Genomic DNA, 25,942 nt, shown 5'->3' on the forward strand with positions numbered 1-25,942 from the left:
CACATACATTTCCTGGAGGAAAACGGTGCACCCACTATAGGGCAAATCAGGCACGTTCTAGGAAAGTTGCATATCCTATTTCTAAGAATCTGTTCCAAAGATACCTGGGTTATTCATTATAGCACTGTTGGTAATCGCAAAACTAAAACCAAAACCCCAAAACCCAAATTGGAAACAACCTAGATATCCATCAGTTGGGGACTTTTTGAATAAACTAACTATATGCATTTCCACATAGATACAGAGAAGGGCTATGTAGTGTCAAAATAGCTGAGGAGTGTGTAGGGCCTGTTACCATTTACATAAGAAAGGGGAGGAGGTCATACCAGAATTACTCTACATATGTAGATATATTTGTATTTGCTTGTATTAAGAATACAATGGGAGAATTAAACTGTAAAATAACATTTTAAAATGATTACTTATGAGAGAGAAAATGGGTTGTGAGGTCAAAAACAGAAGTTAGACTTCTCTTAAAATCCCTTCCCCTTCAGGCAGGGCTGGGAAGTATGAGTGTAAGGAGGCGCTCAACCTGCGACCCTGCAAGGTCAAGGTCAGCGCCCATAGCAGCACCCCCTTAAATTCCGTGTCCTTGACACCTTGATTGCCAAGCCTTATAGAGTTAGCTTTGGAACTGTGTAAATATTATACATAATTATGAAGCAAATTAAGTTTAAATTTTAAACATTTCTAAAAACCAAAAGCAGTGACACAAATGAACATGATTGTATCAAGATGGTAGCGTAACTACAGAGACTCTCTTCCAAGTGATTTTTTAAAACTCAGTAATTTGACTGTGACATCTTTACAGGGATATATTTCAAGGACAAAAAGAACCTTAAACTGTGTTTGTAAGGTTTCCTCTTAGAGATACAGACTAAAGTATTTATGGATGATATTATATAATGTACGAGGTTGTTCTGACCAGTGGAGAAATCGTGAGCAGAAATAGGTAGGAATGTAGCTGGAACAAGAGTGGTTGTAGGTGATAATTATCGAAGTTGGGTGATGAGCAAACAGGGGTTCTTGTACTTTTCTCTCTACTTTTGTTCATGTCTGAATTTTTTCCACGATAAAAAATAAACATGTTTGCTGAGCCACTAGCTGGCCAGCACGGTGTTAGCCCTGCTCCTGCGGCATCTTTGCTCCTTTGTGGGTCCACGCTCTCAGGTGGGCTCCCAAGGGCGGTGCAGGCCCTGAGCTGCTCACAACACTCAGTCATCACCGATAGTAGACGAACTAAATGTCGCTTTTTCTTCATCAAACAAGTAGCTAATCGGACACTGGCTGTGGCTCTGCCATGAAGTTAGGGTTCTGTCAGGACTAATTTGATATGAGAAATAGTCAAGACAGCCCCCTGCACACACAATTGTAGGTAGCCTCACTGGAGGGCGGGATCCACTAGGGAGACCCTCACTGCTGTGCAGATGCAGCTGGGTGTGTCATCGTCACGGACAGGACTGTAGCGCGGGCCTAGACACTGCTTCTGTGGTCTGGTCCTAACCTCGGTTACCTCCCAATGGGAAGTACAGCCAAGCAGGCCATCCAGGGTCGGCTCTCATGCCAGACTAGCAGTCTATGTGGCCTGTTGCTTGACCCCAGGAACTACCCTGTATGCCTGGATAGTCACGCAGGGTTCATGTTCAGGACGTGCTGGAGGACACCCAACTCCTTCTCTGACATTTCAGCTCAAAAGTCAGAGCTGCTCTCTAGGAGAAACGCAGAGCTGCGAGGAGCGGGGATGGAAATTCCTGCTGCAGGTGCCTAGTGCGGACTCTCTCCCAGGTGCTGCTCCTGGACGAGCCAGCCCATTCCACCAGGCCCATTATTCAGCAATTTTCATGGTTAAAATGAGAGAGAAGATACGCATGTCAATGGGCTTCCCTCACACAGATTCTCCGATTCTAATCCACAGAAAGGAGAAACCAGAAGGAGAGCCTGGCCCCAAGAACCTGCTTACCATGGTCAACACCGTACTGTGAGCCTGAAATTTATCCAGAGCTACAGGCTCATCTGCTCTGCTCATGTTATATTCTAAGAGGAGCTCAGAATAATCAGCACACTTTAGAGGAGAAAAAGAGGAAACTAATTTTTATAATTTAAGGATAAGTCCAGTTGGAATTGCACGTTTTGTGACTACCAAAAACTATTAAAAGAAAAAATCTAAGAGCTTTAAGATAGGGAACTCAAAGCAGTAAACAGTTGTCCAGTGTCTCCTGGGCGCTCACTGCTGGCTTTGACCAGAACTGAGGAGCCGAGGGAGGGCTGGGCCTGCAGGAGCTGGGCCGCAGGCATGCACATTACTTTTGGGAGGTGGCTTTGCTTCCTGTGGTTGCACTCACAAAGTACCACAGACCCGGGGGTTTAAAACAACAGAAAGGCACTATTTTATAACTCTGGAGGGTTCGTTCTTTCTGAGGCTGTGCGGGAGAATCGGCCCCAGCCCTCTCCCAGCTCTGGTGTTGCTGGTGACCCTTGGCTGGTTCTAGTCTCACTCTGATCTCTGTCTCCACCGTCTCATGGGATCCTCCCCATGTCTGTGTCCCAGTGACCCCCTTTTATTATAAGGGCCCCAGTCTCATTGGGTTGGGGCCCCCCCTACTCCAGTGTGACCCCTCCTGACTAACTACATCTGCAAATACTTTATTCCCAAATAAAGTCACATTCTGAGGGACTTTGGGGTTAGGACTTGAACACAAAAATTTTTCGAAGACAATTCAACCTGTAAGGAGGTTACGGGTAAAAACACTGTGTGGCTGTGGTGAGAGAAACCAGGAGGGGAATGAAACATCGCAGTGGGGTGTTTCTTCAAAAGAGCGCGCACCAGACCGGAGCGGGTGAACTGACAACTTCTGATGTCAACCCCTATCTGCAGGGACATCCCTGGGCCTAGGCTGTCCGTGGGCTCTGAGCACACAGACACACGTTCACAGCCAGAGTCCCTTCCGAGAATTTGAACACAGCTTCCAATGTGATTCACTAACGCTTACAAACGAGGTCAACTACACATTTCCTTGAAGTGTTTCAAAATATTTTGTACACATTTAAGAGGATCCCAAATTTAACTCCATCCACTCTTGGTGAACTGAAGCCCAGAGACACAGAAAGAGCAAGGGGATTGAGGCGACCCTCTACTCTACACTCTGCAGGCAGAGGCCGGACTTCACCTGAAGTACCAGGTGCTCCAGCCAACAGGGGGGTTCAGTGAGTTGCTGGGGTCTGTCTCTCCTTTTCCTTTTCCTTGCCAGGTGAGAACTCCCTCTCATGGGGTTTTGTCTCCTCGGTCTCCATCCATCTCTTCTGCCACTGTGACCACCTTGTGGGGAAGTGGGGAGGGTGAGTAAAACTTAGAGACATTTCCAACATGGAAAAAAAAAAGCCTTTAAAATTTCCAGTTCAGTTCATTTGAATTGAAAACACACATGTCAGCAGCTCTTGAATTATGTTATCTACTTAACTGTGATGCTTCTGAAGATCTGGATGATGCTTCGAAGTCCTTAAGGGGTGATTCTGTGGAGAATTGTATTCCGATTTTATCAATGAAAAATCGCCGTAAAACTAGATGAACTAGCGAGAGAACAAGGACATTAATACATTTCTTGGTATATTCTTCAGCACACTTAATTGCCCTTCAAATTATCACCTCATAGTCATTAGCCTAGAAGCAGAATCCTGGAGGCTTTCATTTATGTAGATTTCTGCTTTTTTTTTTTTTTTAACAACCCAGCCTTCTGCACGACCAGCCTGTTCAATGGGGCCAGTCTCAAGGCTCAGCCTCACGGTTTAACCGCATAGAAATCATGTGTGTGTGTCCCAAGGCAGAAAGGTGTGTGGCATGTGGAATCGTCGGCACTTCCTTCAGGGCAGCTCCTCCTTCCCCTTGGCATTGACCCCAGAGAGAAGAAAATATGAAAAATTAATAAAAGAATCTGGTTTTTTAAACATGTATTGCTGATCTTTATTTTTTGTGCATTTAAAAACTTGTTTCCCTGTGTGTAGATGATGGTTATGAAAACTGGAATTCTGATAGACTCTGTTTAGAAAGATAGCCAATAAAACAAAAAAATCCACTCACAGCTTTCCAGCACCATTGTCAGGTAGGCTTAGAAGGGTGTGTTTTTAGGGTCTCCATTCGGCATTTCCAGTCTTTTCAATAGTAAACCTAAAAAACTACTCCCTGCATTAGAGATAGCATTGATAAAATAATGACATTTGCAACTTCTCCTGTGTTTAAAATTCAATGTAGATGAATCCAATTCCTGGCATTTTTTTTTAAGAAAGAAAAAATGTTAATGATATATTTACAAAACCTTCCCAAAAAAATGAGTTTTGTTAGAGAATAAGATACTCCTGCCGTTTATATTTTAAATTTTATAAAACAATGCAAAAACTTTTAAAGATTATTTTAAAGGTTCTCTGGGAAATCTGTAAGATAATTTATATTCTCCTCCATGAGACGAAGCTCACCCTCTCTTTCCTTTTGTAACAAATTGTAAGTAATGGAACAAAACCTCAAATACTGTCAGTGTAGATGAAGAGCATTGGAAAAAACAACATAGACTATGGATCAGAATGCTATTCTTTGTTTTAAAACTATTTACACACAGACTTTTTATTAAAACCTTCCTCTTTTTTTTCATGTGCAGAATAGAAGTGTGGAAGAGGGAATCTGTCAGGCGCGCCCTGCCCTACAGCAGACATCTGGGAGAAAGCGCGTTGTCTTTGTAACTCAATTTCTCTTTAAATTGTACCTGAAAGCAGACAAGCATTATGCTGTTTATTAGCAACACAAAGAGTCCTCCGCTGAAACAGAACTTGCCAGCCCTGAAGTACAGCGGACTCTGGAAGCGAGCACTACGCATTTTTAACCATTGGCGGTAAGGGAATGCATATTAATCCCCCATTATCCCTCACACATGCGCCAGGGATGCGATTCTCTTGCTCGAGAATCCTGCGCCAGGACTTGGTAACTTACAGTTAATTTTTAAAAATCCCTTTTGTTTTCAGGAGGGGAAAGGACATTTTGCTGTCAGAATATTGTGTGGCCTTTTGTTGTTTTAAAGCTCTATCCTAAATTATCTGAAGCTCCTATTAATTTATGAATGTGGCTTGTCATTGATATTGTTCTGTCTAGAGAAGGCTTTTTAAAAAAAAAAAAAAATTAATGCCCCAAATAAATAAACTCAAACACACAAGCTAGTTATTTGGAGTTAAAACGTGCCCCGTGTTCTTAAAAAGAGGCAATGTGATGAAATGAATTTACGCTGAGCTGCAGCTTCTGTTTTCTGAAAATCAGTGTTAACAAATATTGTTTCCCTCTGGTTATTTTTGGAAATGCTTTTCCTTATTCTAAGAACTTGATGAGCCTGTCTGCCTGGGCACTTCCTCCGCAGATGGCACAGGGCAAGCTGAAGGTGCTTGGGAGCCAGCTGAGCATATCGGTGCTGAGACAGTAGGTCGCTCACTGAAAAGCAAGCCACCCTCCTTCGGGGGAGATGCACTCTTTCAGGCCGGATGGCTATTTCATTCATGGCTTTGAATATTTTCTTGAAAAATTTTACTGTAAATCAAACGAATGTGCTGAACAAATTGAGACCCCAGCGGGAAGACCCGGTACATCACTGCCTCAAAACAACAGGTCCCTCTCAACTAGCCCTGAGCTTCATCCTGAAATGATGGGCCTGTGTTTGTGCGGAGCTGCTTCGGAGAAAATTCGCCTTTCCCGCCAGAGTTCCAGCCCTGATCGTCCCATTCTCAAAGCAGGGTTCACATGGCCACTTCCCCTCCACAGACACAGGAAAATACTGATGCTCACAGGAGAAGCACCCTGCCCTCTCTCATGTTGACTGAAATCTGGAGCAGAACCTCTTGTTTCCCTCTGTACAGCCTGAAGGAGGTAAGGAATGGAGCCTGGTGGACGTGTGCCCAGGATGATGTAAGAATATTTGCAGCAGGAGAATGTCAGCCCTCCTCCGGCCAGGAGCGGGGCCTGCCACCCCTGTGCTCTCTCCCTCCTCCCCACATTCTTCTGGTCCGGTTCCCACAGACAGGGAGGGCGAGGGAGGTCAGAGTGGAGGAGACAAAGGAGACCCCCTGCTGTCGGGGCCTTCGCTGGGCTGTCAGCACCACTAATTCATGACTTCACCTTTCATCTCACAGATCCATTAGGGGTTAAAAAGAGACCCATTTTACAGCTGACAAGATTGAAGGGCACCGAGCTGAGGAGGGGGAGGGAGGCAAAACGCCCTAAAATTTATATTATTCAAACCACCTGCTAAAAATAGATCTGGGCAGGTTCTCTTTTCTTCATCGGTTTCATTGCTCCCCACATAATGGGATATGTATTTCAGCCACAGCATAATAAACAGGCAATTCATGGTCCCGGGGATATTTTCATATTGTGTGGTTAGCGAGCAGAGGAAGAGCTGGGGGACAGAGGAATGAATGCCAGGCAGAGCGGCTCGGCTTCTTTCAAAAGGATGCGACGCTTCAGCCGCTCATCTGCAGGCCCTGTCATGTTTTGTGTTTCTACGGTGGCGCGTTACATTCAAGCAGAAACTAATAACTTTATGAAATTACTAATGTTGAAATAAAATATGCATTTGTGACATCAGACCCGTCAGTGTGAGTGTGTGTGTGTGTGCAATGTTGATGGAAGGAAGAATAGCATAATAGGAGAGAGGCAGTGTACTTCTTTTAAAGAGATTCTATTTATAACAGGATTTTCCCCAGTGGCTCCTAATTTGTCTGCTCGGCAACCAGCAAATGAATTAATTTAACATACGTTTTAACTGATGATGGACATTATGTCTCCCAAAATAATTCAATCTAATTTCCTTTGAATCAATAGGGCCATCACCTTCTGTAGAAAGGACTTTCTGAGTATTTTTAGGTAGTGTTTTAAAGGATATTGGAGGAGTCTGTCTCTCAATAAAGTGACATTTGTAAAAGAAAGGGCAGTAGCGTGTGTGTGTGTGTGTGTGTGTGTGCGCGCACGCGTGCCCTCCCCACCCCCACTGTTCCCCGGCAGAGTTGGGCTTGGGCTGTGTGTGTGTGGGGGGGGGGGGGGGGTGAATACCATGTGTCTGGAGCTGATCCTGGGTGCCTTCCTGATCCTTCTTGATCCCTCCTGACAGACCCTGTGCCTTTAGCAGTTCCTCCATGGTTGCCTGTGGTCACCTTAAGAGAGCATTCTCAAGACCTGACATCTCTATTTCTCATCAAAGGGCTCATTGATTATTGATTCAGGATTTGGTGTCTCTCTTTAAATGATTTTTCAAAGAGCAAGTTGCAGGGCCCAGACCTGTCAAAGCTCCACACCTGAGCCCCAGGTCTTCACATGTGCAAATCATTTATTTTCTGCTTGCTTACTTTTTAGGTGTTTATCAGTTCTACAAAGGTTAACAATTATGCTTATTTTTTCTTGGCAGAAAGAACAGAACAAGGAGAAACAGTGAGATCAATCCACATGCTTTTTCATCTGGGCAACAATTTCTTGCAAATATAAGCATCCTGCCCTGTCTCGATCTTTCTATCCCAGGAGTCCCTACCACCAACTCCTTCTCTAATGGCTGGAGCTGGCTCATCTTGTGTAACTTAAATATCTTCTGGAAGGACAACCACATTGGGAGACTGAATGATTAGGAGTAGGGAGTGGGCATATAAAGATGCTCAGTCAGAAGGAAAGTTAAGGAAAAGGCAGGAATGAGAGCTCTGTGGGACAAAAGCGCTGGGGTGAATCTCACACAGGGAGCCCCAGGTCCAGGACAGGCAGGACAGGCGGGATGCACTCTTTCCTTTGTCCCGAGGCTGCCCTCCCTCCACGGAGGCACATGCACCTTCCCCAGGCTGCTCCCACCCCTTTGTAATCAATACAATCCTCACTGGTTGCTTAGAGAAGGATATTTTTAGGGGTGAGTGGCCAGGGCTTAGATTTGGGAGCTGGCGAAGGAAGATCAAAGAGCTCCCCCTCTGTGGGCATTTCCCATGTTGAGTCAGCAGGGCTGGCATTGTGAGTACAGCCCTCCCTCCCCACTCTCCTCCCCTTTCCAAACTCTAAGGACCACGGAGGTCCAACTGACCACAGTGCTGAGGCCAGAGGGTTTGAGGATGACCCTCAAGTAGCTGAAGGTCCCTGGGGCTGGGGGCCAGTTCCAGATGGAGACTAGATGGGCAGATTGAGCCAGAACAACAGCAGAGAGGCTGAGTGTCCTTCATGACAGGGAGATGTTTCAGCCCCACTGCTGCAGCCTCCCCACCTGGGAACCCAACTAAGTGTGGAGGAGACGGCTGTCACACTGCGCCACCAGCTTACTGGGCAATGACCTAAAAACGATTTTGTGCTAAACAGCAGCCCTCTGGATACTGAAGAAGTGCACACCATAAATTTGTCTTTACTTCTGCCAAGAGCATAGACTATTATGTTGACACTGGAAAAATGAGTCCTCTGTTTAACTTCTTTGAGAGCATGAACTAGTTGAGTGTGCTGCCTCCTGCTCCAGTCCAGTTGAGGAGTGACAGAACTTCCTTGGTGCTCACCCCGTGAAGAAAATCTTTGTACTCAGTGTGGCCCCCCTCGATTTTGTTTCTCAGACTCCTTTACAATAGGGTCTGTGACCTATGAGTGGAGTATGTTCCCAGAGAGCACATTGATGTGCTAACCACCAAATAGGGGAAAGTTTGGCCATTGGGGGTCCTGGAGAGAAGGGCTCAGGTTTTTGCAGGGGAAGAATTATGCCCTGAGATCCCAGGCTATGGGGGCACACAGATGAGCATGGATCATTCCAGAAGTTCTCCAGGGAGGAAACATCTCATTTGCTCATGTCCCTCCTTTGGGCCATAAATCAGTCAACCACTCATTCAGGCTGGTTGGGTGGTGGACTGCCCAGAGCAGGCTCAACACTCCCCTCTGTGAAACTCATCACAGAGGAAAGGGTCTTTTGCTCAGTGGTCAGAGCACAGTGTCAGCATCTGGAAGACTGAATTTGAAGGTCCCTTTGTGTCTTCTTAGCTGTGTGATCTTGGACAAGTCATTCCAATAAGGGGTCTTCCATTTTCTCATTTGTACAATGGGATACTCTCATCTCCATATGGTGGTTGAGAGGTAAATAAGTTAACTCATGGGAAACCTGAAGCAAGGTGCTTGGTCCATGGCATGGGCATGCAATTAACATTCATTTTATTCTCCTTCACTCCCCCTGGGAGAGCTTGGACAGGGACATCAGCTTGGCATGACAGGTATCAGACTCTTTCCAGGTTAGAGGCAGGATAATAGAGGACACACCATGAAGGCCTGCTAGTTGGAGATGGAGAAAAAACAGAATGAAAGGTTGCTGGCCACCTGTGACATCTAATAACTCTGCCTAGGAGTGCCCTAGCACCCATGACTAACAGGTGTCCCATTTAGCACTGCAGGCAAGTTACAGAACATTAATGATATCTCCTACTTGTAAGAGTTGAATGCCTTTGTTATCTCACTTTTTAAACCCATCAACAATTTTGAGATATAGGTGTGGTAGGCAAGTATCTCTGTCCCCACTTTACAAATGGGCAAACTGAGGCCAAAGGGACCATGACTTACTGTTAGGTCGCTGAAGGAGGAATGCAGGAGGCCAGAATGGTGAGGGATTACAAATTTATTCCATCATCTGCATACCAGGAGGCTGAGCCTGGATGGCTCCAGCACCCAGTGACGGGAGTCAGCGGCTTTTAGAGGACTTTTGGCGGGCTTTTTTTCTGGGCTGAGACTTCTTTATGCATACTTGGAGGGGAGATAATGGAATGTGGTCACCGCAAGTGGCATGTGGTCTCAGCAAAGGGAATGTCCATAGTGAAATGACCTGAAAAGCCAGTTTCCGGGGGAGGGGTATCAATTCAATTGCAGGATTAAACCTAACACTTACTACTAGTTAATCACAGACTAGCTACCTTTTTCTGCTGTACCACACTATGAATCTTAATACCAGAGCCTTCCATCAACCATAAGGAAATACACATTTCTCCTAGAATGAAAAGTAGAACAATAAGTTTTTATTGAAGTATATTTAAAGTAAAATAAAGTTGAAATAACATTGAAGTAAAGTTGAGTGTGAATCAATTCTTTTAATTGAAAGGCATTTAAAACACATTGGATTTGTATAGAACTTTAAAAAAACACTGTGATGAATCTTTCTTAAAATGGAAATCTTTTTGACATGTGAATAGACATCTTTAATATCTATTAAGCATTTTATTTTTTCCACTCAAATATCACCTTTTCCTAAAACAGGTCACACCTTTGTGAATGGTCTAGAAGAGAAAGAATGGACAGTATGGCTCTCCTTCACTGATGAGCTTTTGCAACAATCCTATATAATAAAAGGCCAGTGACCATAACGGCGTAACGACCAGAATGATCGATCGATCAGTCGCTATGAGGTGCATTGACCATCTCTCTGTCCCTCCCGCCAGCCCGCAGGCTCCCATCGCTGGATGCCAGTGGGGAACCATGGGGGAACTGGGGTGGTGGTGGGGTGGGACTGGGGACTGGTGAGCGGGCGGAAGGCAGACCTCTTGGCCCCTCCCTCAGGCCAGCAGGCTCCGATTGCTGGATGGGGAATGGAGAACTACAGGGAACTGGGGTGAGCAGCTGCAGGGTGGGACTGGGGACTGGCGAGCAGGCAGAAGATGGCCCTGGTTGCAGGCTAGGCCTAGGGACCCTACCCGTGCATGATTTTGAGCACTGGGCCCCTAGTAACATATAAAATAAATCATTTTTTAAAGTAAGAACTATTGTAGCAGTTTCTGAAATTTTTCTACTATGTCCTTTCTTGGTATTTCATAATGTCCTTGGCTTGGCCCAGAGGAGGAGTCACTAGGGCACAACTAAGGTCACATAGGCCAGGATGAGGAGAGGAATGGGGACCACTGAGGTGGAGAGGATGCTACAAGACCACAATAAACTTCAGTGATAACACTTTAGATTCATCCATCATTGACCTGAACTATATATAGGGCCTCTAGCAAGTTGTTGGCACTCACTGAATACAAAGATGAAGTGTGGTACTTATTTTCCAGATGATCTTTTAGAATGGGACTTGAGAAAATCAGTAGATTTTTGAGAACTCTTATTTCTAATCTAGTTGGGAATTAATTTTGGTTTGATGCATTATTTGGGAATTTTCAGATACCTCTGTGTTACATATTAGTCAAAATCTTTGTGACAAACTCATTCTATAATAAAAAGTAGCATTGACAAACTGAGGGAAGGAAAGGAAGAATCATGCAAAATATTTTTTTTTTCTTTTTAAGTAGCTAAGTAATGTTAAGGTCCTAAAGTCCTTCTTGGAGTCTTCTAATCTAGCTCCTTCCTTTTAAACAACACCCAACTATAGTACTTTGTTTTCTATCCTGATGGTAACTATCTACTCAGCTTGAAAGTGAGATTAATGGGGTCCTAGAATTTGGGAGGTAAAAGGGAACTTGGATCAAACACCTCACTTTACAGATGGATAAACTGAGGACTGGAGAGGTAAATGACGTCAATTTCAGAGCTACGGAATGGCAGAGAGAGGGTTAAATTAGGGCCCTCGGACTCTCAGATTCACAATGATGCTCTTCTCCCTTTGGAGAGTTTGTTCTGATGACCATTGCAACTCAGAGAGGATTTGATAACAACCAAGCAGTAATACCCACCACAACAATAAACTCCACGGTAGCCGCAACTACAAACTTAAGAAGACATTTTAAACTTTAACCACTTGGTTCCCTTGATTTGACATGGTGCCTTGAACTATAGTATTTATGGTGTTATTTTATTAGTGATATTTCCACTATAGGCATAGGTAGGTAGATGATAGATAGGTAGATAGATAGATAGATAGATAGATGATAGATAGATATGATAGGTAGCTAAGTATAGATATAGGTGTATAACCTCCAAGAATAGCCCAGGGATAGCCTGGTTTGGGTCTTCCTCCCTTGCTTCCTCCCAGCATGTCGAGGCCCCTTACCTCCAGTGACCCCAGGAGCTGTCTTGTTGGAAGGACATTGGAGCAGCCCCAGCATCTGATGGTATGGGGCTCTGGAAGCAGCCTGTATGGGGAAGGGCTCTCACTGTCTTTGTCATGGCTTTTGGTGAGAGTTGGGCTACCTGGTCAACCTACAAACCACTTTTCCAGATCAGCTTCTGCCTAAATCCTTCATGCAATCTCCATCCAGACCTTTATGGACAAAGAATGAAAAATTTTTAATGCCATGTGTGTTTTTCTACTGAAGTAAGTGTGCTAGGTTGAAGGTAGACCTCATCTTGGTACATGCAGGCCACTTGCATACTAAGATTTCTTTCTCAGAAAACCCTCACTCTTTAAAAAAGCCAGTCTCCTCCCCCCTCCCCCCCCCCCTCCCTCTGTCTTTCACCTTCACACAAGAGTATGCAAGCCACTCTGGGTGAATAGAATCCATATGCCTGGAGATATTTGAGATCAAGCACACGATGCCCTGAATATGCCTGTAAGCAGAGGGTGGTGGGGCTGAGTGACGTGAGGAAGGCAGGGGAACTGGGGTGAGTGGGGCTGTCTGAGGGCCTGGGACTGCTGAGATCTGGGCTCTAGATTCCATTCTGAGCAAACCAGCATCACTTTCACTTTTCATCCACCTAACGGGTTAACCGGAAGAAGACTAGTTATTATTGAGAAAGTGTAACCTGGAGTTTGAAATGGAAAGTAATGAAACTCTGCTCCTTGTTAGGGATTTATTTTATTTTACCTGATTGTACTCTGAAGTCTCAAGCCAGGCAGTAACGCAGTAAGCTGTTCAGTTTATTGACATTTCCTTCATCACTACCCTGACAGGAAAAAGACTACTTGATTCCCATTTGTTTCCCTTGCCAAAATAATAAAGACCATGATGAATGTTTGTATTAATAGCCACCTCCCTCCCCCTTTTTGGGAAGAAAACAGCAAAGAAAAAGCAGGGATGGAGGCAGCATTAATCACCTTCATAGTAAATGGAAAAAGGTAGGAACAAAGATTCTGACAGTGGTATAAACTTAGGGTTCTAGGAAAGATGAAGAGGGAAGGAAGGGGGGAGGGAGGAAGTAGGAAAGGAAGAGGAGGAAGAAGGGAGGGAAGAGGGAGGAAGGAAAGGAAGGAGAGGAAAGGAATTTGGATTGAATTCATGTGGTGTGCCAGGCAGTTTCCATGCAGTGAGGAGGACAGACTGATGGGCAGAGACTGTGGTAAAGTAGAAATGAGGGAGGCCCATCATCATTTTGTTTCTAGAAAAGGATGGACCAGGCTGTGGAGAAGAGATGAGACCCGGAATAAATGGGAAAAAATATCAGAGAATTAGGATGGAGGAAACACTTCTAAGAAAACTCCTACCACCACCACCTCAAATCAAACTAAGAATAGTGGCTAAAAAAATTTATATTTTAATTAACCGGTGGTATTTTTCACGTTGAGATCGAAAACGTTTGTCTTTCTGTCTTTTGAATAATTTTTATTTTTAGGGAAGAGAAATGCTTTCTTTTGAATCTTCCAGCTCCTGAGAAGCTTTTTCAGAGTTGAGTCTTTTGTCAAAGATCGTCAGTCAGGATCATCTGCATGACAATTAATAGCAGGCTCCCTAATTCTCCCCTCTGAGCAGGAAAGCACCACCTACAGCCCTATTTCCGGGACAGAAATGGAAGCAGAGAGCTGAGACCCCTTCCTGGTGCCTAAAAGCCCTGAGAAAAATCAGTGTCAGCGCGTCACGCCTCATCACGGGGTGCTGTGGGGGTGCCATTCTGTAGGATTTTTAAAGAGCACATAACACACCCAATTCAGAAACCTGTTCTGATTCCTCCTGATTCCTGTTCAAGTGAGATAATATCCACTTAGGAAAAAATCTTGATGGAAAGCCAAGGACCCCCTGCTGGCTGCAAGAAGCCAGGATGTAGCTTCTTCAGTGTGCGGCGGGCCCCAGGCCAGAATTAGAGGGGGTCACCTCCATCTCCTGCCGGTGCCCGCAGGTGACATTGTGACAGTCACACTGACTCCAGGGAGACAAATGCCCAGGGCATGGAGGACACTAATTCTGTTTCTTTGGCTATTTGTGTGAATCACACAGTTGAGGTATGTCCAATGAGGTGTGAAAACACACTTAGCGATGCCACAGAATGGAGAAGTCATTCTCCTATTGTAAATCACTTTCTTCACCCCCCAAATACTTCCTATTGCAAAATAAGATTGATTTAGGCTACAGCCAATGGTATACGGCATTAGAAAAGCAATCTTTACTCTGTGCTGCACTGGCCTTCCTGGGTTGGGAGCCACCTACTGATGCACGCGGACCTGCCTTCATCTGACTCCCACACATGCATGTGTTTCTGGTAGTCTCTCCCCAGGCCTCTCCCGGTGGTATGACAGTTATCTTCCCTTCCGGTTCAGTCTGGGACACTTCTCTGTCATGAAAATCTCTCCCTACACTTGCTGACCAGACCTATTGGGAGGAGTGGCATTTGTTCCCCAGCCATGCTCACCTCCGCCTGCAAATGCTGGGTCTAAACTTACTATAGTCACAAAACATTGCTGCATGTTTAGTTTCCAAGTCCTGAACTGGACACTGGCTGCACAGGTGGCACAGTATGGTGGCAAGAGTACCAGGCTAGGAGTCCAGAGTTTGGGGCTGTGGTCCCTACTCTGTCTCTGTATGTTCTTTGGTGATTACCCTTTTTATGCCCGAGTCTCTGTTGGTTTATCTGCAAAACTAGGTAGGTTATGTCAGATCAGCTTCCAGGAGTTATCATGAAATGTTGGCTATGCTTATGGTTTAGACAGTTAAGACTATCTTCCTGGACTTCATTTCTGGTATTGTCATGGATTAGCTTTTCAGAAAGACTAGTCCCAGTATGGCACACTTAAAATGCCAGATAAATTAGAAGAAAACAACCTGTCTTAATGAGTGACTGAGTTTGAGGGAAATTAAGATAACTCATCGGAGTCAGATACACATTGAACAGGAGGGATCCATGGGCACTGGCACTGGTATTTGTCCACAGAAATCTGCCAGTCCCTGGGGGTCCTGGCCCAATTTTTACAGTACCTCACACTCAAAGGAAGAGACAGAACCTGAAGCTGGGCAGGATGGCCAGTGCCTACAGCCAGGACCACCAGGACAACACCCTTATCAGTGACTAAAAACCTCTGCCACAGAGGCTGACCATAAGGTTGCATGCAGTCCCAGCCTCAGCTCCAGAGGAAATCTTTCTTGAGAATCCCTAACCATAAGCCTGTGCCCATGTGATTGAGACCCAAATATACACTACATATGTGATTTTTTTTTAAAAAGATGATAATTTAAAGACATATACACACATATATGTCCATAAGTATGCATGTACATATATGTATACACTCATGTCTATACGCATGCACACATGAGTATATTGTGCATGCATGTATGTGTACACGTGTTTATATATGTGTACACATTTATGTGTATTTTATGTATGTGTATACAATATGTATATGCAGAATGTATATGTATACACACATGTCTATGTATGTACAGGTGCATATATGCATATGTAAACACACATATATTTGAAATTAGAAACTCAACAGAAAGGTCAAGTAGCGAATTTTACATAGCTGAAGAGAGAATAGGAGCAGGAAGACAAAGTTGAAGAAATTACTCAGAATGCAGTACTACCAGGAAAAAAAGATCTGTCAGAGATATTGACATTAAGAATAAAGTGAGGCATTCAGAATAAAGGGAGGAAAATCAACATATATCTGACCAGAACTGAAGAACAGACACAGACTAAGAATTTTCCAAAATTGACAAAATATAGCCATCCATAAATCTAGGACATAATCCAAAATCGTAAACAGGATAAATAAACAGAAATTTATCACACTTCAGACACATCACACATCACTGCTAAACTGTTATTAGTGGTGAGTTCTCTGCCCCCAGAGTGAGACACTGAGTAGGTATTTACTGGGCATTTAAATAATTGTTTAGAGCTAGTCTGGGCAGAAGACCAGAATCTGCTGGCCTCATACATACTCACTTGCAACCTACCTGCTTAGAAATCAAACTCTGGGCCTAAAATTGCTGCTGTCTGCAGGTGGGAGTCTCTGGCCAGGCACATTGCCACATGGGGTCAATCATTTCCTGTGGACAAGAGTCATGTCAGACAACAGACTCCCCAATGCTCCTTCTCCAAGGAGCTGAATGGCCTAATTTGTGTTACAGAGGTGGAGGACAGCAGCCTGGTCCCAGGAACAATTAAGTTAAGGCACCTCATGGTTGACTCCCAAATATACTGTGCCTGGTCGTAAGAGGGAGAGAAAAGCTGCTGCTGATCTTGAGTTCTCCTCTATCCTCCCTGAAATCCCTTTTCTTGATTTCACTCCCCAATTTAGTCTCCCCTGATGAGTTTAGCAGCACCTAGAGGAGACTCTGGGTGCTCTTTTTCTGCCTTGACACTACACAGAAAAGGAAGAAATGAAGCAGAAAACATAACTATTGGCCACTTTGGAAAAAATACACATGTCTGCTTGGACAAAAAGTGAAAAGACAACTATAGCAATGTCTCCCAGAGGTGCTAGGGTGGGGCCCTGTGCATCTTTAAAACTAGAAAGGGAATGTGGATTGTTTCTGACTGAATTAAGTTCTCCTTCATTTGTCCTTGATACTTTATGCTAATCCCAGGAAGCATAAACCAAAGCAACACCCTAGACCATTCAACAGCCCAAATACATCAATTTGGGTTACCTATGAAGACCATTTCTTTTGAGACTCTGACTCTTGAAAGCTTTTTAAAAATACGAATCAATAAGAAAATGCCATTTAAGCCTATCCATTCTAGTTATTTTTGCAGGCTTGTGTTCCATTCCATTCCAGAGAAGCATAAAGATATGAGGTTAACCCAGTGAGGAGTGCAAAAGGAGGCAGGGAGAGGCCACAGGGCAAGTGCCAGGAGGTCACGATGGTCCAGAGGGGACAGCATCTGAGAGGTCTCTGTGGCTTATTCACCTATCTGCTGTGGTCCTGGTTCCTTTCCTCAACTGGTCACACCAGTGTGCACCACAGTCCAAGAAGCCACCAGGAGTTAGAGGTGGTATAATGACACCTCCCGGTGGCCATGCAGCTATCAACCATTGAGAGAACACAAAACAAACCGATCTCCAGATGAAGGATATCTACAACAGACAAAGTCAAGAAGGCAGCGTAGTCATGCCATTTAGAAATATGGTGTAAAATTCTCTAAATACCTTCAAGTGTCTACTCCGTGGGGGTGGGATCAGGCAGAAGATTGGTTTTTATTCAGAAAAACCCTGTTGGTCCATTATTTTTAAAATTAGAGGCCAGAGGCACAATGCATGAAATTCGTGCAAGAGTAGGCCTTCCTTCCCCAGCTGCTGGCACTGGCTTCCCTCTGGCACCCGGGACCCGGGCTTCCCTCAGGCACCCGGGACCCAGGCTTCCCTCACAGCCCCAGCTTCATCTGGAAGGACGTCCAGTCTAATTAGCATATTATGCTTTTATTATTATAGATCATGTTTACTTATAACTTTAATAAAAAGAAATTTAAGTAAGCAAATGAGCTCTGTAAAAAGACCACACCACTCGCCCGATCTCTTGTAGCTTCTTTTCCAACAGAGTTTGTCAATTTGTGCCAAAGCATTTTGTCAACATATAGCTATTGAGCATTTACTGTATGCTAGGCACTGATTCAGATGGGGTCAGGGTATAGTTATGAGCAAAAGTGCACATAAAACTTAGCTTTGTGGTGCTCATAGTCTAGTTAGGAAGACAAACATTAGTCCAAAAACCAGACAGAGAAATATGCAATTTAAAATGTTTGCAGATCACTGATCACAGGTCTGAGGCTGAAAGATGTCTCTTTAGGCCATGATTGGGGTGAAAGACAGCATCACCTACCACCTGCAAGTGCTACATACATGGCCAGGGCAGGGCAGGGATGAAAATAAAGTTCTATGTGACGCTAAAGATGATACTCTAACCTTTAACCACAGCCAGCCCCTAACAAAGATCTAACAATACAGCATTAAAATATCAAATCAAGGGAATAAAGTAGCATTTTCACTCCAGAAGTAATACAGTGAGTGTTCACGACTGTAGCCTCTACCATTTATGATGTATGACCTTAGGCAAATGTCTTAGCTTCTCTATGTCTCAATTTCTTCATCTATGAAATGGCTATTTAAAAATCCTATCCAGTAGTATTTTCAAGAGAATTAAATGCATTCATGTATGTAAAGTACTTTGAAAAGGGTCTTCTAACAAAGATAAGCTATTGCTGTTATATTTTACAATGTAACCCATATAAATCACTTGAGCCAAGGACCTGGGTCCCATGGAACTGACCTTATATAAGAAGGACAAGGGGTATTATCAATTTGTGATACTGCTATCTCAATATTCAGCAACTGGATTATAAAGAAGATCAAGTTGAAAATCATGGCCAACCAACCCTGAGAGTCATTAATACCAGAGCAACTAACACAGCTTCCTGTTACCCATGGTTGCCTCTCCATACCCTACTGAAAGTATACAAATAACAGGCCTCCAGTGGAGCACCCCTATGTCATGAAGCAGACACTCCAGGTCGGGCCCACTTTGATTCGTCCACCAACACTCCACAGTCCTGATCTCAACCCCATTTGTCAACACTCAATTGTCATCCTGGTTACTTTTCTCCTGTTCTTCTCTTTTGCTTCCCTCCCCAGACCCCCCAAATCTCCATATTTTGTTAAAGGAAGAAATAGTATAAATAGATCGTAGGTAGGGTCATGAGACAGGGAATGTAAGAATAGCTCCAATGCTAATAATATTGAACAAACATCCTTACTCATCCCACCTCTTTTCCCTATGGGTCATCTTCCACAGTATCCTAAGTCTGTGCTTTTAATTCTTGTGACTAGATTTTAAATTTATATGCAGAAATGACAATGATCAGTTATAAGGGAGACTGATGTCTGAAAGCAGAAAGTTGTAGCCAAGGCAAGTTCATCATGTGGATTGTTCAGTCTTTTCTCTTGAAGCAGCTTTCCTTTGGCTATTGGCCCAGGAAGTTATTTATAATCCAATAAAAATTAAAAGGACTTATGGGAAGGATTTACTTACAGAGTGGATTGGCTCTGGTATTCAGTCCATTGCTAATGTTAATTTCTCCTCATTCTAAAAACTCTGAATATAGAGCTTTTCTCTCTACACAAAAATTAGTTGAGACGGGGACCTTGTTTTTTATTCAGCACTGGCAATCCCAGCCCTAGCACAACGTCTAGGATATAGTAGGTGCCAGCAAACATTTATTCAGTGATAATGATACAAAAAGTAAAAAGAAACCTAAATAGGTATGACTGTCATGGTCCCAGATAAAACAAGATTGTGCTTCAATATAAACAGAATACACTGAACTCACAGGCTTCTAGCAGAAGGAAAACTCTATAGAGTATTAGAGTTTCATAAGAGGGCCAATTGTCCTGGATTTTGTGAGGACAACCCTTTATATCAAATATTTTATCCTCAAATTTTTCTTTAGCTTTTACTTATTTTTCACTCATTCATACTAAACTTCATATCCTAACGGATTTAGAATGCCTTATAAAGCACGTCTAAAACAAGACTGAAAAAATGTATACCAGTGAAAGTTAGGGTGTGCTGCAAATTTAAGCTTCTAAGAAGTCAATGCCAAAACTAATGCTCATAACATAAAAAACAGAGCAGTTGTTTCACACCATGCTTCCTGCCTTTTTCACACCATGATACACAAAAAATGTGAATACTTGTATGTACGACACACTAAGGCTTGCAAATGAGGTTGCTCACAGCCACTGGTAGCTCCAGTCCCTTGGAAGTACTGCAGCTGTCCCAGCCCTCCCCAACCCAGAGATGAGGGGATCCACAGTTCTGAACACCAGTGACCCATTCCTGGTGGCCCACAGGTTGGCTCAAGAAAAGAGTCCTTTCTGTGGTACCAATATCCACCAAAGTCTTGTGGCCACTGAGGGATCTAGATAAGTATGTCCTCAACACAATCTATGTAATGGTACAAAATAAGTTCATTATGGCTTCTTCCCATAACATCCTTTAATGCAGAGATATTAGCATTGTGTTAGCTTCCTGGGACTTCTGTCACCACAAGTTACCACAATCTGGGCAGCTTAAGACAACAGAAATTTGTTCTCTCACAGTTCTGGCGGCCACAAGTCTGAAATCAAGGTGTCAGCTGGGCCTTGCTCTCTCTCTGAAGGTTCTAGGGCAGCGGTTCTCAACCTCTGGGTCGCGACCCCTTTGGGGGTCGAACGACCCTTTCACAGGGGTCGCCTAGATCATCGGAAAACACATATATAATTACATATTGTTTTGTGATTAATCATTATGCTTTAATTATATTCAATTTGTAACAATGAAAATACATCCTGCATATCAGATATTTACATTATGATTCATAACAGTAGCAAAATTAGTTATGAAGTAGCAACGAAAATAATTTTATGGTTGGGGGTCACCGCATGAGGAACTGTATTAAAGGGTTGCAGCATTAGGAAGGTTGAGAACCACTGTTCTAGGGGAAGCTTCTTCCTGCCTCTTCCAGAGCCTGGTAGGCTGGAAGGCATTCCTTGGCTAATGGCTGAACCACCCTAATCTCTGTCTCTTTTTTTTTCTAAACACACCAATCATATTGGATTAAGATCTACCTTAACAACCTCATCTTAACTTACATCTGCTATGACTATTTCTGAATAAGGTCACACTCACAGGTGCTGAGGGCTAGGACTTCAACATCTTTTTTGGGGGTCAGGGGGTACAATTCAACCCACAACACAGACCAATGGGAAATGCAAAGGGAAAATCGGGACATTGATTCTGTGAAGCTCAGAATCAGGTGGTCAAGATCCAGAGGTCTCTAGTGTGGGGCTTCCTCCACGAGCGTCCTCATGCACAAACACCATTGATAAGAGCCCTAGCTGAGAACTCAAGGGCATATTCGCTGAGGTGCTGATATTCTCCACCCATGATTGTGAGAAGGTCGGTGAAGAGAAGAGAGGAAGGACATTCTTTTAGGAAAGTCAGGCCTGGTCAAATGTTCTGCTCTGGGTCAGTTCCAGCTCGGTGACAAGTGGGCACTTGCGCTCCATACTCCTATGCCGCAAAGCTTGAACATAAACAAACTCACAGAAATGCAGTAGGAATTATAATATATTAGGATCAGAGTTATATCTCCCAAATAATATTTCTCTCTCAGAAGAGACAACAGCAACAAAAACAGCAACACAATTCCTTTGTTAGATAATTCGTCTGGAATTTTTAAATCAGCCCATATATTGCCTACCTAACTGGCCTCACTTCCTTTCTTTCTTTCCTCCCACACAAATAGAACTTGGTTTACATGTGACATGCAGCACTTGGTTTGATACTGCATCCACCGGTATAGATGTCTTGCCTCGTATACGCCCTGCTCCTTGAGAACAGTTCCTTCTTAGAACCTTGGATCCTCCTCAGTGATCAGTGCCCTGTTCATAGAGGCACGAGGGAGGATTAATTGATGCTGTTGAATGAGGGTGATGCTAGATCTGAAAGTCCTGGCCCATACACATCAGGAATCAGGCAACGTGGCTAACTCCATGTATTTAGATGTCCACATTACAAAGATTTCCTGGAAATTCCTATCTTATTTCTTTGACCCTACAGATCTAGTTAATTTATTTTTGTTTTTAAACCGTTGGTTTTTAAACCATTGGTTGATATGTGGATTTGGATCCACTGCACCTGAATTGTTCAGGGCAGCTTTTATGGTACTGTGGCAAATAATAGAGCAGTATTGGCAACGGTAGAGAGTAATGCCCACTGACTATTTTTTCTGGAGTCCTTTCCATCGTATTCTCATCATTCCTTCCTATCATTTCTTTACTTCTAATATTTTCATCTTCTCTTGTCTTAAAATTTTCAATGTGTTTATTTTAACACCTGTTTGATATTCCTACTGGCTTGAATATCCTTTGAGGGTAGGATGAGCCATGTATATGTAGAGTCTATATTGCCAAGAGTGCCTGGCTCAAAGACTCAGGGGTTATGGAGTTGCCTGGGGGGAAAATCCCCCAAACTAGACCAAAACCAAACAGAAGAAAATGGTTCTTTAGTACACACACTGCCCCAGCTTTGGCAGCCATGTTTGTAAGAACATCTTTCCTCCTCACAGAAGTCATAGACACAGCAATTAATAAATATTCTCCTGGTATCTCCCAAATCTGAAGGACAAGACTCGGCATGTCTTGCCTTCTTCAGTAAGAAAACTTTTAACAGCCTCATAAAATCCCAACAGTATTAGATGTATCACGCCCCCCCGCCCCAAAAGACAGAAATACATTTCCGTCTTAAAGAAAATGTATTCCTTGAAACATCCTATTGCTGCGATAGGAGGGTGAAATCCAGCTGTTACCATCCATTCTGAGCCCCTCTTTTCCTCTGAGTTGGTGGATGCATTTTGTGTAATTATCCTACTTGTTTTTCTGTTTTAACGATTTTCCCGGTAGCTCCTTGGATATTTTTTCTTGGTTAATTGCTTGCTTTGCATCTCACTTCGCCATGATTTCAGGGGGTGGTATGCACCCAAAAGGATCTGCTGGCACCACCCTTCACTTCAAGTCTGATCCTAATGTGATGAAGACACTGCTCAAGAGAGAAGAAAGGGCCTCGACCTGGGCGACCAGCTGATTGCTAGCTTTGCCTCTTTGAATTGGGAACATTTGAGTTCTTGGCTGCTTCCTTTCCCCAACCCCACCCCCACTTCTACCCAGGACACAGTGTTCGCCATCATCCACTCAGGCTAAAATACCTCAGCCACCACTGACCTTGAATGAACCCTACGGAGAGGCAACGAAAATAAAGCAAAGAAGGCAAACATTAGGCAGCTTCTCGTGCTCTTATGTAACTCTATCAGCTATATCTGGAGCTCTTCGTTAGTCCAAATTGCAGATTTGCGGTGCACTTTTTGGGCTCCGTGCCACCTTCTGCCCCATTCCTCTTGCCCTTCAGTGGCGTTGCTGGGTGAGCAGTTTCTTTGGCAGTCCGGGGTGAGGAGGCTGAGTGCAGTCTGTCTGTGTGGTCCCCCTATTGTCCATCAGTCCGGGAAGTGATCCAACCTGCAACTTTAACCCCAGATGTCCAGCAGAGTTTAAAACATTGGCTGACTCAGTATGGCTGAGGAAATAAACACTTTTCCCCCATAGGGCCTTACAATGGGTGCAAACAAGAGGACTGCAGACTTGATGGCTTTCTCTGATTGATATTTGGAGTAGGATTTGCAAAATACATCCCTTCTGAGGTCATGGTGGAAGGGAAACTAAAAAAAGTGCTTTGCTCTTAAATAATGTAAAATTTTAGCTCCTAAACATTCATGTCAGGGCATGAATTATGTCCCACCCAAAAGGTATGTTGAGGTCCTTCATCTCTAGGACCTCAGATGTGACCTTCTTTGGAAAGAAGGTCTTTGTAGAAGTAATTAGTTAAGATGAGGTAAGACTGGAATAGGGTGGGTCCCTCAGCCAATAAGACTGGTGTCCTTATAAAAAGAGGAGATTTCGCCGAAACTGGTTTGGCTCAGTGGATAGAGCCTCGGCCTGCGGACTGAAGGGTCCCAGGTTCGATTCCAGTCAGGGGCATGTACCTGGGTTGCGGGCACATCCCCAGTAGGAGATGTGCAAGAGGCAGCTGATCGATGTTTCTCTCTCATCGATGTTTCTAACTCTCTATCTCTCTCCCTTCCTCTCTGTAAAAAATCAATAAAATATATTAAAAAAAAAAAAAAAGAGGAGATTTGGACAGGGAGGCACACACAGGGAGAAGGTATGTGAAGATGAAGAAGAGAGTGGGACGGGACATCTGCAAGTCAAGGAATGACCAGGGTCACCAGCAACACCGGAAGCTGGAGGAAGGCCTGGAGCAGATTCACGCTCACAGCCTTGAAAGGACCAACCTGCCCACACCCTGACCTCAGCCTTCGAGGCTTCAGACTGTGAGACAACAAGTGTGCATTGTTTAAGCTGCCCCGTCTGTGAAGCTTTGTTCGGGCAGCCGCAGGAAATGAATTCAAACAGTATCTGGCTAATCAAACAGAACGAGACAGTAAATGTTTTCATTGTATTGGGGATAAAAATAGAATTATTATTCGTTTGTTTTTCTACGAAAATATGCTCCTCCCATTAACCCAGAATTCTTTAGTGAATCCCCTCCCCAAGAACTCAGCCAGAAGTCTCAGGATCACCGTGGCTCCTTCCTCTCTCTCCTCCTATCCACGCCTCTGCAACTCGATTTCTATTTCTCTGGTTTCACAGGATTCTTTCAGGACCCCCCTGACTCCCATCTTTCTCCTCTCCAATCACTTTCCTACTCTGCAAAGTTGCCTCCAGAAACCCTGGCCCGGCCGTCTTCATGTTACCTGCATGACCCCCGCCCCCACCTCCCTGTACTGTCTAGGTCTAGGAGCATCCTCTTCTGGAACAAAGCTGGAACTCCGTAGGGCCCTTGGGACTCATCCTGCAGCTGCGGTCCTGCTCACCTTGCTTCCTGCACCCACTTCTCCCAGTTTACTTTCACCCCAGGCCCTGCTCAGGCGCCTTCAAAGGCTTCATGTCTGCTCATACTTGTCCCTTCAATGAACAGAAATGTTCTTCTCTCTTTGTCTGCCTGTTGAATTCCTAGCATCCTTCTGGGGCTCAGGTCAGATGCTTCTCCTCCAGAAAGATTTCCTGGGCCTCCCCTGCCCAAGTCAGAAATGACTGACCAGAGCCTGCCTCCGGGATTAGCACTTTCCAGAAGGAAAGCAGCATATCTGATGAATGTCTGCCCGCAAGTCAAGGACGATGCTTCCACACCCAGGAGGCGCTATAAAGATTTGTTCCCTGGTTGAATTGTTATTTGTGACGAGTGAGCACAAAATGAACTCCAGCTGGTTTGTGAGGAGCAGCTATGAGGAGCAAGGAGCTGCATTGTGTCTCTGTTCCCAGGCCCTGAAGTAGACCTGCTACCCCACTTCCTCCCTGGCCCCCTTTCCTTCCTCACCTGTGAACACACGCTCACTTTGGACCACGGCATCACACAAGGCTGAGGTCAGCTCGCACAGATGCATGTGGCCGGAAAGAAGGCAGCGGTTCACCTGCAGGAAAAGCTTGGCTCCTCCTGGCTGCTGCCGTCACTGCAGAGCAAGCCAAGTTCCTTGGAATTCTTTTTCTTTTATTCTCAAAGGTCATCTAAGCATCTGGGTGCACATTCGGGCCTTTTCCTTCATTCCTGTTTACCTGCCGAGGGAAAGAAAGCTGGCATATGATTAGAGCTACACACAGCAGCTGCTCTCTGGCCTCCTCCAGGAGGTTGGAATATTCTTATGAAGACTTGGAATAAAATTCCGATGGAGACACAACAATAACAAGGTTTGGCACATCTGTCTTGATAATTGGTAAGACAGGTCCCTCATCCATTTCCTCTTTGTGCCTGACTTCCCACATCCTTGGGCACAAGTTCATTTTACCAAATGGCAGAAGTGACTGGAAAGATTTACCATAAAAAAATAGAGAGATGAAAAAGAAGATAAAGGAAAGTAAAATGCACTGCTCCCTGAAGTTGGTTGGTGGAAAAATCTCAGGGCACATGATGTCAGATGCTCAATGTTGTGATGACAGAGATTTGCCCAAATTCTGTCAGGTTGTGAGTTGGGGGTTGTTGCCATTGGGCCCAGGGTGCCCAGGAGTCCAGGGCAGACCAGGAACAGAGGCTGAGGCAGGGACCCAGTCAGGCCAGCATTTCCGCGTCTGTGAGAGGGGACGATGGCCGTACCCCTCCAGGCCGGTGTTTGCCCAGTGCGCCAGCTCGTGCTTGGAAGCACTCAGCCCTGTACCTGGCTGTATTCAGCGGCCATGGAACCTGTACATCATTCTCAGTTTGCCTG

This window comes from Myotis yumanensis, unplaced genomic scaffold (assembly GCF_028538775.1).
Source record: "Myotis yumanensis isolate MYYU_CA2020_CCGP unplaced genomic scaffold, mMyoYum1.0.hap1 SCAF_3, whole genome shotgun sequence".
NCBI classification, from domain to species: Eukaryota; Metazoa; Chordata; class Mammalia; order Chiroptera; family Vespertilionidae; genus Myotis; species Myotis yumanensis.